The sequence below is a fragment of the Vanessa cardui genome, chromosome 7 (assembly GCF_905220365.1).
Source record: "Vanessa cardui chromosome 7, ilVanCard2.1, whole genome shotgun sequence".
NCBI classification, from domain to species: Eukaryota; Metazoa; Arthropoda; class Insecta; order Lepidoptera; family Nymphalidae; genus Vanessa; species Vanessa cardui.
In genome coordinates this window covers 14932765-14948116 of record NC_061129.1, presented here as the reverse complement: position 1 = coordinate 14948116, position 15352 = coordinate 14932765, and the positions used below count along the sequence as shown (strand labels likewise).

The window sequence follows — 15352 nt, the reverse complement described above, 5'->3', positions numbered from 1 at the left end:
GAAAATGACCAAATACTATTTGACTGTATTTTTGCACTAATCATCTTTAACCTACTACCTACCACTTCACCCATCACTATTCCTTGGTAACTAACCTTTAAAACAAGTAACAATTATCGAAATAAATAAGACCGATACAATAAAATAACACGTAGTGTAGGACGTCCTCAGGCACGGTGGAGTGACGATTTACGCAAGGCGGCAGGCAGGAGCTGGATGCGAGTAGCCGGAGAAAGACCACAGTGGCGTGCGTTTGGAGAGGCCTATATCCAGCAGTGGACAAAAACGGGCTGATGATGATGATGATGATGATGAATAAAATAATAGCCAACATGTAATTCACGTCATGCCACTAAACTAATTTTATACTAATAATGGTCGTATCTATAAGCAAATATTACACAACTTCTTCTTTGATGTCATAATGGCACCACGTTACGACAACCTATGTGGTGGTTTATAATATATCTCACAGTGCACAGGAACACAAAATATAACAGCAAATAAGATTGACGGCCGATCTGGCGACCTAGATTATCGTAATCGTAATTATCTGCCGATATGACGTCACAGAAAGTCATGAGCACATTCACAGTTCTCAAAGTATGTGAAGTGAAAGTAAAATACCAAATGTACTCACAGCGTGTAGCAGAAATAGTGCCCTGACATCAGCGAGCAGTCGTGGCCGAGCGGTTAAGGCGTCTGACTAGAAATCAGATTCCCTCTGGGAGCGTAGGTTCGAATCCTACCGACTGCGATATTATTTTTAGAACGAATAATCATATTATTTATATCATCGAAGACAGCATGCTAGTTTTACTATTTCTTCAAAATTTATTATATAAATATGTTTTAATATCTAATCTTAATATTAGAGTCCTTTATATTCTGGTTTTTAGTTGAAATACGTATAAGTTTTTGGTTTTAGTAAATTGTTTGGTTTAAACCTGTATTTATATTTTTTTAACTTTTTGTAGTACATTTAATTGAAAGAGTTTGTATTAAATAACGGTACGAATTTGTAAGAAAACTACTCAAAAAAGATATCGTCATATAAATAAATCATATTATACCATTATTTGTCATTTATTTTTTCAAATCCGCTACAAAGTCTGTTGACTGATTTTAAAAATATAAGAAAAAATAGGGAATAAAATAAATGTAACTTTAATGGTCTAATATTCCTCCTTATCATTGGTGGCACCACCACCCTGGCCCTTGCGACGGTTCTTCGTCTTGACCGGGTCTGGCGCCGCCGAAGGGTGACTTGAGGGAGAAGGGAGAAGTAATGATGAAAATCAGCCATAAATATCACAAGATACATATAGCGAATAAATTGATAAATATAACGCTTTATTTAATAAGCCGGGTAAATGCGTATTAACTTTCCATTTCGCGGATGTACAGGATTAATATACTTTCATAAAGATTTTTCTTGGGTACATATTTGGAATCTAATAATATAAATTCAAATATGTTTTCTCAAATATTTAATAATACGTCGTATGAAATAAGAATAGCATTTGGATTATAATCAGTAGTTATTTATGCCAAATATGAAAAACGAAGTTTAAGTGGTGGTGGGCTTTGTCAAACAAGTCACCCAGACCAAATATATGTATAATATATTGTACTGGGAAACAGAAATACTTGGTATTTTTGTGTTTCGGTTTGAAGAGCGTTTGCTCCAGTGTAGCTACAGGCACAAGGGACATAACACATCAGTTCCCAAGGGTGTTGACACATTGGCTGAGGATTCCCTTAGAAATGTATACAATGTCATAAGGATGTCCATTTATCCGATCGCTAACCGATACCAATAAAAATACTATTTTAGAGATATAAGGAATTTATTGTTATTATAAATAAAACAAAATAAAAATTGTTTATTTTCAGCAACAATAATAATATTGACGATAATATAAACTAAATTAATTAAAAAAATACTACATTAAATAAACATTCAATTGATTGGAATTCGAACTAAATTATACAATTTAAAATGAAATAAAAAAAATAAAATTCCAATGATATTCTAGAATTCCTTAATAAATTAAATTTGCATATATTTACTGACGTTGCAGTAACAATGAATCTGTTACACTGCTATTATTATTTATCACCTTTGTTAGAGAATTTAATTTAACTTAATAAGATGTTGTTACGTCATAAAATACTTCAAAATATTTAATTTATGAATTACTCGCGACCCTCCCCGCCTATTCACGATATAATTTCTTAATAAATAAAATCAAGAGTGCGCTTGGCACGAAATTAATAAGTATTTCATAAAATTTATTTATTTTGATATATGTGGATAAAATAAAAAATCATCCATATTTATTAGTAATCTCATTGTGAAAAATTGATAAAAATTTTATTTTATAGGTTATAAAATTAAATTTTGGTTTTTAAGTGCCAAGGTCAAAATATTAGCCGATTATCTGAACACATATGAAACTTAAATTTTCCAAAATTAGAAGCCAGTTCCGAATTAACATAATTTACCCTTGCCTAATCGCGTTTATTCGCGACGACGCAGTGTGTAAACTGCAGTTTAAAAGGATTTGACAGTATTTTTTGGCAGGCCGCCAGCTTGGCGCTCTCTCCTCGTGAATGCATTGCTGGTGGGTTGGTTCCAGCGTTGGGTGGTTAAGGCGCTTACGTGCTCGATTGGAAGGACTTAGCAAAAAATCCCTTAGTTGGCTATTACGACGTCCACGCTTGGAATGAGTTTCCCCTGTGTTACTCTCACCTTTTATCATTCCTTGCTCGCTGTGTTTTGTGCCAGTTTAATATTTATGATATTTAAAAGTATTTTCATAATATACAGTGGTAGTGTTGAGTTTTATGCGACACATGAAAGGCCACACGAAATTAATTATAATTTCAAACTTATATGAAAATTTAGTGGCCCGATTGTCAACTCGGAATCCTTGGCTAAGAGTGATTTTTCACCCACTGGCTCAATTTAGGTAATGTCTAAGACTATATTAGTGAGTGATCAATTCTAACACAAGTATCACTGGTGGTAAAGTCAACCTTCCAATTCCGCCATCGTTATATCGTCGATACTTAAAGCTTTATCCAATCGTAGAAGGAGTTCTACTAACATAACTGTATGGACTACAATGCGTACACCCATAACAACTTCTATGCACTATAATTTTACTTCCAAAATTCCTATAAGAACTTCGCTGTCTTTATAATGTCAGATTTTCGAGAATCCAAAATGCTTATTCAAGATCTCGATCAGATAAATCTTAATTGATTGACATATTCGTGTTAAATTCCTCACTTATCTGTTATCCTCTCGTAGTTATAAATAAATTTTTAACAAAAAGAAAAACCGACTTCAAACAAAACACTATTTTAAAACAAATAAAAATGCACTAAAAAGTAATAAAAATAATTGCATATTTAACATATTTTTTAGAGTCGAAGAAAATGTTCATGGAAAATAGTCTTAGTGAATTGAAAAAGAAGCTAATAATCATTAAAGTTAAGACAATAAGTGTGGAGAGAAATCATTCTAATCTATATGATTTTCAAATTATTTCAAAAATATTTTTCTGGTATGTCTTGACTATTTTCCAAATATAATTGACGTAAGCATCGTATGTGTTTTCTATCAAGAACCAGAATTACTGAACAGAACAACAGAGTATAATTTCTTATTTATTTATATACATATGTTATGCTGTATAATGTATATTTACAATTTATACATATAAAAACTAAAAGGTCAAATAACATACGACATATAATTTATCAGGTTCTATTCATAACAAGCTCACAATAACATAACTTGCGTAATCATAGCTAAAGTCTTTATTATGTCGTAAATGGTCATTATTTGGATTATAAAATGAATGAACCTTATAAGCAAAACTTAGAGATACTTCTTATATAATTTGATGTATTTATATGAACTTTCTTTGTGCAAGCCACTCTGGTAGGTACAACCCACATATATTGTACTGCCAGGCGATAATATTACGCACAGTTATATTTCGGTTGGAAGGGTGACTGAGATATCAGGTAACGTACCTGCAATGCTGTTGCACACCTGATGGAAACCACCGCCCATGGACATCCGTCCGTGAGCCTCCTGCTCGTTTGCCATCTATGACATAAAAAAGACAACGTACCTACAGGCACGAAAAAGAAACATCTTAGTGCCCAGTATTGGCACTGTGAGGGTCGGTTATAAATGTTGAAATTGGCAAATGACATACCTGATGGTAAGCGGTTAACTCAGCCCATAGACATTACTGCTTTAGGAAGTATTAAACGTACCTTACAACATCAATGCGCTACCAACCTTGAAGCTTCCAAGCTTCCATGGTTGATGGCGCACCGGTATGCCTGTAGTTACAAATAGCAATACTCATTTTTGTGTTTCATATTCAAATATGAGTAAGCCAATGTACCAGATACAGCGCACATAGAATCAAAAGTCCCAAGCTTGATGACATCGAGAATGTATGGAATGGTTAATAATATTAACAGCGCTTTGTCTATGAATATTGGTAACCACTTACCATCAGGTAACCTATTCGTCAGTCAGGATTTAAAATATTTAGAACCTCTTCCAAGTAATGTGATTACTTGTACATATATATCCCATCAAATAAACTAATAAAGTGACGCTGTTTTTTTCTCTCGTTTAATATATACGCCACGTCAAACGTACAACTCTTTCGGGACGAAAAGTTCGCAGTATCGTCGACGACGCGACACTCAAAGGCATACTCCACTCCAAACCTTATTAAAAATACCGACGAGATCAATTTTAATCGAATCCTCGTGAAAGCGCTTCATACAAGTACGAATAAGGTATATTTTTTTCTTGAATTTAGGATAAGGACCCTAATAGCCAACATATATTAAATCGATGCTTGTCTTATCCTTACGTGACTCCGGCAAAGCGAACAGGAATGTAATGATTTTAGCAGAAATATATATAAAATAGATTTTGTTTTTGTAGAATTTAATGTTTTTCATCAACAGATTTTTAAAACTATAATTCGCATGCATGAGTTTCAATTTTATAAAGATTACTCGTTATTCGCTTTTTTTTTCAAAACATTGCTCTCATTAAATATTATCGCTTTTTGTTAAAGCTCGTTTCAAATAAAAAATAAATTTTTGATCATTGAAATAATTGTCAATAGTTACCTAACAATATTAATAACTCAAAAATATATAGAAAAAAGGTTACGCAGCCGGTAGGATTCGAACCTACGCTCCCAGAGGGAATCTGATTTCGAGTCAGACGCCTTAACCACTCGGCCACGACTGCTATACAAAAGCTTCTCAAAGCTTCATCCCATTAAGACAAGAATAAGCATAATGTAGAAAATAATCAATTTTCACCTTCTCATTATAAACTCTTCACAAAAAAATAAAAATACGTATATAATTTGCTTAACACAAACACATATTCAACTTGATGCCATTATTAAAAACAAATATTCGAATAAATAAATCTCGACTAAAAACGCGGATAATCTCATATTATACATAACTTCATAATTAAATACCGAGCGAATTATTTTGTCCTTATTGAAAATACCTGATTCGTAAGTACACGTAGCTTTCGAGGAAATAAATATTTTAATTTGTTTTATTTAAGTACTCATTCCGCGTGGTTGCACCCACGTTAATAATGCACCCTGTGGGAGTAACAATATAAAGGTTGAATACTATATCGATGTTATTTGTTTTTGTTATTAAATTGTTTTTTCGTTGTATTTAAATGGATCCTGGTTAAGATTTAAGTGAATTGTAGCGAGAATTGAATGTAAATAAGGTTATTTTTTCCCTTTGTTATATATAGACGGATAGCTAGTATTGTTGGAACCTTTCTCGATAAATGGATTATATAACTGAACTGAGCTCTGAATATTATGTTTGCTAGTGATTGTAATATTAATTTTTTGATATTATAAAGTATTCAATAAAACACATTAGACGTCTATTAAACAATTTAATACCTACTATAACTACTAAATCTCTAAGCCGTTTTTAATGTTACAGAATAAAGGCTTACCTTTTTATTAATTTACCCCTAAGAGAGCAAAATGGTATACATATATAACGGAGAAGCATGTCCGAGCCCGTTTTTAAAAAAACATGACGTCAGCATAGCTGACGTCACGAGTGTCAGAGTTTCGATCTTTAACCATTTTCGGTGTTATGAAATAAAACTCAGGAAATAATCCTCTCTGATTTATTCCAATATGAGACGGTCCGATCGCTCCGACGGCTCGACCAAGTCTGTCGATACCGGCGGGCGCTTGATCTTTTATAACAAGAATAGGTGGGTAGACTTATTCACTCAACATACAATCTGTTTACAAACACTAAAATATTTCAGAGTAATTTAACATTTCAAATTTCACTAAAAATTATTCATTTAACAATGAAATAGTTTTAAATTATTAAAATAATCATTTCTGGACACGTGTTTTTCTTAAATTCGTGGCTCCGCGCCGACACGGCCATTCTGACAGGCGGTGCGCGCTCTGCACCTGCCTAAGTTGTGCGATTGGAAATCTGCGAATCAAAAATATTTTTGAAGCAGGTATCTGTAAGCAACACATCATGTTGACCTTTGATAATTGTTTTGTAAAACAGTACACAAAGAAATCTCTCATGCACCTTTATTGTAATAAATATGGGAAGATTTTACGCATACTATGCTCACAACTGTGTCATAATAACTGTTAAAGGTTCTCGTAGATCTGTGGTGTATACATGTCTATACCACGGTCCACAAGGTCTCCCTACGGTATCTCATGGTTCTCTGTGGATACATCAAGGATCCGTGGGTAGCTCGAGGGTAACACGTGGTTAGCTCAGAGGTATCACTCTCCAGACTATGGTATATACATGGCTACTAAAGGTACTCGTAGATCTGTGGTGTATACATGTCTAACCACGGTCCACAAGGTCTCCCTACGGTATCTCATGGTTCTCTGTGGATACATCAAGGATCCGCGGGTAGCTCAAGGGTAACACGTGGTTAGCTCAGAGGTATCACTCTCCAGATTACGGTATATAAATGGCTACCACGGCTCCACAACGCCTCCCAACGGTATCTCATGGTTCACTTTTGGATACATCAAGGATCCGTGAGTAGTACGAGGGTAACACGTGGTTAGCTCAGAGGTATCACTCTCAAACCAGAGTGTACGTGTGTAGTTATGGTTGCATGAGGAATCTCAATGGTAATTAATATTCAAATTTTTTTTTTTCTTTTTTGTTATTGCTCTTTTTTATTTCTTTAGATTTTAAGAGGTAAGATAAGTAAATTTTGCCTCACAGTTTTATGCGATGATTAGTTCTCGTCGATGCTGACCACTCGCACTGACTGACCAGCTCGTGATATGGACGACAACTCCCACTGTCACGGCCATTCTGCGGGACGGTGCGCGCTCTGCACCAGTCACATTTCTTGGTCGCCCGGCTGCGGTGCACGACGAAGCTGATCACGAGCGCCCTCTGCCGACCACCTCCTCCACTGTCGTTATTCTTATGAAACCTGCAAATCTCGAAAGACACAATTAATTAATCACATCAAGTAATGGTGGTTACGTGGACTCTTTATTAATGTCGATCAGGTTTAAGAGGTTCAGGTGGTATGCAATGTTTTTTTTTGTGTAAAAAGTGGGTGGTGCAACTCCATATACTAGATGCACCGTTCGGTCTCGCAGTTCTTCATTTTTATTAACTCGTTTTTGAGGGTAGTAATAATTCTTTCCACTTGGCCATTTGCTCGGCTGGTTCCTGACGTGTTATTTATCTTAGTGTGTCTCCATTTCCCCGTGTTATCCATGATCTCCGTGATCCACATGGTCTCTTGTTGATTTTTCAATTAAGATGTTCCACACATGTGAACAGCATGGCAAATGAGGATGCCCTTGAAGCGTATTGTTCTTAATTGTAGAAAGTAGCCGCCTCAAGTGTTGACGAAGTGGGTACTCCCGCACTAGTCGGCCTTGGAGCTGATGAATGATTTATTGGATCCGTGTCTTGCGGTCCTGCCATATAGATGGGCCCCATTAAACCAGGCAGTAAGTTTAAGCACTGCGCTTAGAGATCTTCTTATCACTTCGCAATATGATTCTGTCTTGTAGCGATCCTTATATGACAGGTGGAACCGAAGCTGATGAGGACGTGGCAGAGATCGGAGCTTGTTCCGATCCCGCTTCTGATAACGGAGAAGCATGTCCGAGCCCGTTTTTAAAAAAACATGACGTCAGCATAGCTGACGTCACGAGTGTCAGAGTTTCGATCTTTAACCATTTTCGGTGTTATGAAATAAAACTCAGGAAATAATCCTCTCTGATTTATTCCAATATGAGACGGTCCGATCGCTCCGACGGCTCGACCAAGTCTGTCGATACCGGCGGGCGCTTGATCTTTTATAACAAGAATAGGTGGGTAGACTTATTCACTCAACATACAATCTGTTTACAAACACTAAAATATTTCAGAGTAATTTAACATTTCAAATTTCACTAAAAATTATTCATTTAACAATGAAATAGTTTTAAATTATTAAAATAATCATTTCTGGACACGTGTTTTTCTTAAATTCGTGGCTCCGCGCCGACATATATGATTTGCGAGCAAACTCTTCAATTATGAAATTGTAACTACAAATATTTCTGTAAGCTTTTAATAAAAGTAACGAAATATATGAGTGTATGAACAAATAGGGGATGACAATGGTAGACCCCATACGGTGTTACTTTATGACAAGACAGAAAAATACACTCTCATTTTTAACAATCAGTAACGTCTCGTTTTTTTAATTAAGCGCCCATAGAGGGTTTAAATGTGGATATAATTCAACAAACTATTTTTTTTATTTAAAGAACATAATTAAAATGAAAAAAAAAAATACTGGATAAGAAATGAATACAGACAAAACTCCGGAAATACATGCTGTATTGAATTTTGGATTGCAATCAAACAGTCTTCACACTAGACGATCGTTGATATAATAAATCTACTTCCAACTCATTTAGATTTGCGTATTGCAGTGTCTTACAATAGGTGGTAAAATATTGGTGGGCGGATAGCGTAAGAGATTCGCCGAAGTATCTAGTCCGTGGCTACAATCTAACTTACATGTAAACAAAAGATGATATCAAAACTTCAACGCTTTAAGCATGTATTGCGTGCCCCCCGGCTATCAATCGTGGTATCGCTGAGGATCTACCACGTCGACGCGATGCTCGCCTCGCTATCCTCCATCTACCACTAATTACCGCTAACATAAACACTTACGCCCTTTTGTATAATGTTCATTTATTGATTGTCTTATCGAATGACATAATAAAACGTATTATGATTAACCTCAGTTTAAAGAAGGATTTTAGTCCGACATTAACATTTTTTTACAATTAAGGCAAAGCTTAGAGGCAAAGACTTGTTTTGACTAGATTAAAAAAATATATTTTAATTTATTTAATATATTTCAATTTATTTCATTTATTTTTTCCAACTAATAAATAACAAGTTCACTATAAAATCTTACCATAACGATCAAATTGAAATAACAAATGTGTTTGTTCAGTGTGTTTATAACAAGTACCTACAATGTGTGTTGCACAAGTATAAGTTAGTAATTATGCTCCCATTGTTTTCGCCAGCGATGGGCTCGTATATTGACGTCAAATGAAAGAGATATCACTTTAAACAATCAATTGTCAAATTATCGCTGTTATTCTTAGCATTATGTGTAATTTTTAAAATGAACGGTTTGTTTTCTATCGTTATCCAAAGAAAGTTGATTTTATTTTTATGGAGTATATCATGTTTGTCTTTTATTTCTTTTAATTTATCATCAAATATAATATAAAAAATAATAAAATAATAATAAAAATAATAATATAATCTTAAAATACAAAAATTTATGCTTTAAATTTATGCAGTTACGCATACATCATCTTTTCTTGATATTACAAGATTATATTTAATATTTAAATGTTTGATTGTTTGTGGTTTGATTATCGGTGGCACTGAAGGCAAGGCACTCAATAAGGTTATCTATCAAAAGAATCATCATCAGTCCATCCATTTGAGAACTACAGTGCCACGCCAGATGAAAAGATACAAGAATATGTCATCCGTATAATAGGTTTGAGGCTTAATGTCATGGGAAAGGAGTCGCGGGCACCAGCTGTAAATATTTTTATTCTTTTGCTTTAAAATGATTTATTTTAAAATAAATGTAATTAAATTAATTTGAACTGTTTATTTGTCAATTCACTTTATTGAAATTATTTGTATTCTGAGAACAGAGATGGACCAATGGGTTTATTTATTTATAGTAAAAGTTACACTAACAAGTTATCACTAAAGACTTAACGTCTGATGTAGGTAACATTCAAAGTGAAACATTTTTATAGAGGTTAACAACACTATACATAGAAAATATGTGTTTTATTTCAAGTTTGCGAATTCAAATCGAAACAACCTCTTTTTCAGATTCACACTCATACCATACGCTGCCCGCGCTGGTGCAGTGCGATTACATATCCTCCAAGTATTGTCTTCTTAAGAGGTCCTCTCCTCTCCTTTTCGCCTCTTTTTAGGAACTACTGCTGCCCATTTAGGGGTGGTTAATTCCATTTTATACTTTGTGCTTCCAAATGGTAAACATACTTTCATTTATTTTCCAAATTTTACTCTTAATAAAAGCCATTGCGTAACTTTATGCAGATAATCACACCGATGCGTTACTTGCTGCATCAAAACAATATTACATCGGTGTATTGCCGGTCTCGTCAATGACACATTCGATAATATATACCTTTCAAATGGCTCTGTAAAACAGCGTTCCAGAAACCACATAAACCGTGCAACCCCAGTTATCTTCCACTTGGCTCTGGTTTCTGAATACATTGTTAGAGTCATGTATGTATGTATGAGCTGCCTGCACGTATTAACATAGAAAACGCGCCAAGCACCCAACGAACGCAGCTCCTCGGTTCGTGAATGTGCTGAATCCTAAAATCACACTTCTTAGCGACGCCATCTTTGAGAGCGTCAATGGCGAAACGAGTGCATTTACGTCAAAATGTGAGTCAGCCATGTTTAATTTGAATTTGTTTGCTTCAACAAATGACAGTTACCTTTAATTTTAGCGTCTAAGACACAGCTGTGGTCGCTAGTATCACGAGGTAAGTAATTATTGATCAGAACTCATCATAAATGTTTCATTCGATTTCAATACGTCATAAAAATATATTAATATTGATATCTTGAAATCAACTAGTCATTACATTACCAGGCATAATTCTAAACTAACAACGTCAACATTAGGTACTTTGTATAAAAGTTTAACAATATAACCCTACATCCAATATCAACAAATATTGGTAATAATTTATTTACTTATGTGAGTGATATATTTGCTTATTTTCCTGTTGGTACTATCTATACTAATGTTATAAAGCTAGTAACTCCCTTTGTCTTCCTGTTAAGCTTTCAAATTAAACCACTAAAACAGCTCTGATGTTAATAAATATTTCTTTTTGGTATTAATATTACTATTATATACAATTGTTGTAATTATATAAAACACTAAAATATATTTTTTTAAATGTCAGGCTTCTTATACTTTTCACTATACAATTAAAACCGAGACAATAATAAGTTTTAATTTACAATATTCATTCATAAGGAACACCTTTAATATATAAAACATATTCACAAATATAAACCATATGGTAATTAAAATCATAGTTGCCTTCTAATGTATATCTGTAGAGGCAACGTGTTGGAACTAGGGATTGCAATCCAATGTCATTTAAAATCCGACTGGATCCGTCCAGATACTGGATCTTATCGGCATAGTTATCTCTTTTCGTTCTTAAATGGACTGGTTATGAGATTAAAATGATGGTCTTACAAATACGTTGTAAGTTGCAAAACCTTGGAAAGGAATTCCACGCGGCAGTGGCGCGGGTATTCCTAGCTATACTAACCACTTTTCTGAGTGATTATTATATCACAGATATTATAAAAACTATTTAAATGTTTAGGAAAAATTGTATAACTTGGTAAATTCCGAACATCTTTCTTGCTACCAAAAATATATTAAACAGATTGTTTTTATAAATGTTCATTTATAAATATTGTACTGTAAATAAAGTAGTTAATTATCATGAAATCAATAGACATTCATTAATTATGGAAGCATCGAAATGAAAATCATTAAACTTAACAACCGTCGTGAGTTATATGACAGGCTGTCTCATCAAGTGGTAACTGTCAGTGTTATTGATAGTGTCGTGTAGTGGTGCGTCCCTCATCAGCGAGGGCCTAAGTGTTTTATGTTTGTTCGTAATTAATGATTAGGATACACTGAGTTCTCATATCGGTTGATCTTGAAGGCTCATAACACGAACTGATTGAACGTTTAAGTTTAATATATACTTAACACACACATTAATTTGCGTAGAAGTTAAATGTGGTTAAATTTTTTTTTAAGAATTTTTTTCATTTTATTCAAAGATAAGAAAATACTTACTTGAATTTTATTATGAGGTCTATTTTAAAAGGAAGATGGATGGTCTAATTTTAAGCAAAATAATTCATAGCATGCTTGCAGCAGCAAACACCCTTGTCAGATAATATAAAAAGGATCATAAAATAATTGTTGTAAATGAATCCGTTAAAATGATGTTTTTATTTAATGGTTTTAATTTTGTTTTATTCTAGAGCTGAGGTGGCCCAGTGGTTAGACCGCTTGTATCTTAACCGATTATATATAATGTGCTTAATTTGTGTTTATAATTCATCTCTTGCTCGGCGGTGAAGGAAAACATCGTGAGAAAACCTGCATGTACCTAATTTCATCGAAATTCTGCCACATGTGCATTCCACCAACCCGCATTAGAACAGCGTGGTGGAATATGTTCAAACCCTCTCCTTAATAGAGGAGGAGGCATTATCTCAGCAGTGGGAAATTTACAGGCTGTTACGTTACGAAAGTTGTTTTACTGTTTATTTTCAGTTTCCAATATCCAAACTAAAGGGCTATTAGATAGCTTTTTAATTAAAATAATATGAAAATGATTTTAAGATATCTCTTAAAATTTGGTGCATTGCATAACTAATGCGGTATAAATGCTATTGCTGTATATGCTACCTCACTGAACCTACAACACACAATTAGAAAGTTCATTACAAACTTTGTACTTCCTTCCTTTATTATGTGCGTATTACATTAGTTGAATTTAAATTAAATCTTTAAACATTACTAATGTTATTTGATATTTACGAAGTGTATAAATATTACCATCATTTACATCATAACACAGTCAGTTTATTACAGCCCATCAATCGTACGAAAAATAACATTAAAATCGGCGTCGAGTTTGCTAACCAACTTGAGATTTGAGTACACCTATTTGGGAAGCAATTGTAGTAATTCCTTCCTAAATTCATTCGTTCTTCCTCTCTCTTCATTTTAATATATGCTTATGTTTTGTTTACACTAAGTAATGTATAATTTGTTTTGTTTATCAGGTGTATATACCTTGTTTTCGATTGTAATATATTCGTGTCCTAAATAAACTTTCTTTTATTTTTATTTAATTTGCAATATTTGGTATTTTTTTAGGTCATTTCTCACAAACTGTTTTTGAACATATCAATTCTATTTCGATGACAATGCATTCTAATAGTAAGCTATTCATCTCTTTATAGGCAGTACAATAATTTAAGGTAGTTATAATTATATTTTGCTATTTTCTATATGATATTTTAAGATATTTTTATTTAAGCTCAAAATCACGTACAACACGTATTCAGAGAAAGACAAGATCATTAAAACGAATTAGAAACGAATGAAATCGAGGTTTTACCAGAATTTTCACTCTCAACACTTAATCAAGAATAATGATGAAGATGTTTTATATTGACAATTGAAATTGGTATTGGAACGGCTTATTTTATGAATTTAGAAACATGTATTTAATTTGGCCGTGTTATGTTTGAGTATCTAATTAATTCGAGTTCATAGCCCGGAATTAATTTTGCTAATTATATACTATGTGGCTTTTGTAAGTGTTAATGACATTACTAGTAATTTATATTGTTAAGTAGTAACTGTTTCAAACACCAGGTATATTCATATCTGTGATAAAAAAGCATCGAATTAGTACTTGTTAATATTAAAGTAGAATAAATTATTTAATGTCATATTTGATTGACATAATTTTGTATTCCAAATGTTGCAAAATTGCCGCCTGATTTTATTAACAGTTTTTCTCGATAGAATCTGAATTCTGAATTGCTGGTAGCTTTAGATTATATAATGTAAAATACTCGATTCAAAACTGCTTGTTAACACCTACTACACCAAAAAATCAAGCCATACTAACTTGATTTCATATTCAAATTCTTAGCAGCTGTTGCGACGGTATTCGAAAGATCTTCATCTGCGATCGCTGAACAGGACTAGCCACTGATTATCAAATCAGGTTTTGATTTACTAAAAATTAATTGTAATTAAGGCATAGATGGATTATGTATAAGTTCACAAGATCCTTTTCATGACGAGGAAAGAATAGTGAATGTTTTAGTATTAATAAATATAATAAGACAGTTGCTTTTGAAAGACTCTATACGATATTAGATATTTGTTTAGACTTTTCCACAAACACTCGTATACTCCGCACAATAAATGGCACGTGCAAACTACCAAAACTCTAAATGAAACTCGACCCTCAACTTGCATGGGAACACAATTGCAAAACTACTTTACAGTGCGAGTGAATTTCTGGTAAACTTTTAAAGTCGCACACTCTCGCCAACGAACTCTGTTAAATGAAATTATGGCTCACCTACATTCTTGCGGGAGTCTCAGTTGAAAGGCTGATTTTCTACCGGTCATAGCGCTATCAAGTACGATGTTATAATACAAATGCTATTATTAACAAGCAAACCTTTAACTAAATTTACATGTCATTTTAAAAAACAAGGAATCACTAAACTGCAGTTCGTTATAACTGACTTACGATGGTACGCCATTTTGATACATGTATCATATAAATGTTATAATCATCGTAGCCAATATCCCATAACACATTCTAATATTTTACGCCTGTGTTCTGCAGTGAGTTTCGAGTTTGTTCTTAATCAATATTTCCACTGCAGCATTATATGTGATACATTATATATATTAATAATGAAATTATAGAATAATAACTAAAGATCTTAGACTTATATACGTTGACAATACAGGAAAGATTAGTATAGTAGTGATTATTATTAGATATTTTTAATGAATTATAATTTGTTTCTTTTAAATTCTTGGTGAGTT

The 15352-nt window shown here is 33.4% G+C and overlaps 2 non-coding genes across 2 annotated transcripts; one reads left to right on the top strand and one right to left on the bottom strand.

The window, feature by feature from the left end:
- Nucleotides 1-675: 675 nt before the first annotated feature.
- Nucleotides 676-757, top strand: Trnas-aga. The gene has a single exon. It is a non-coding gene; the product is annotated as a tRNA-Ser (tRNA).
- Nucleotides 758-5223: 4466 nt separating this feature from the next.
- On the bottom strand, nucleotides 5224-5305 carry Trnas-cga. The gene has a single exon. It is a non-coding gene; the product is annotated as a tRNA-Ser (tRNA).
- Nucleotides 5306-15352: the final 10047 nt, after the last annotated feature.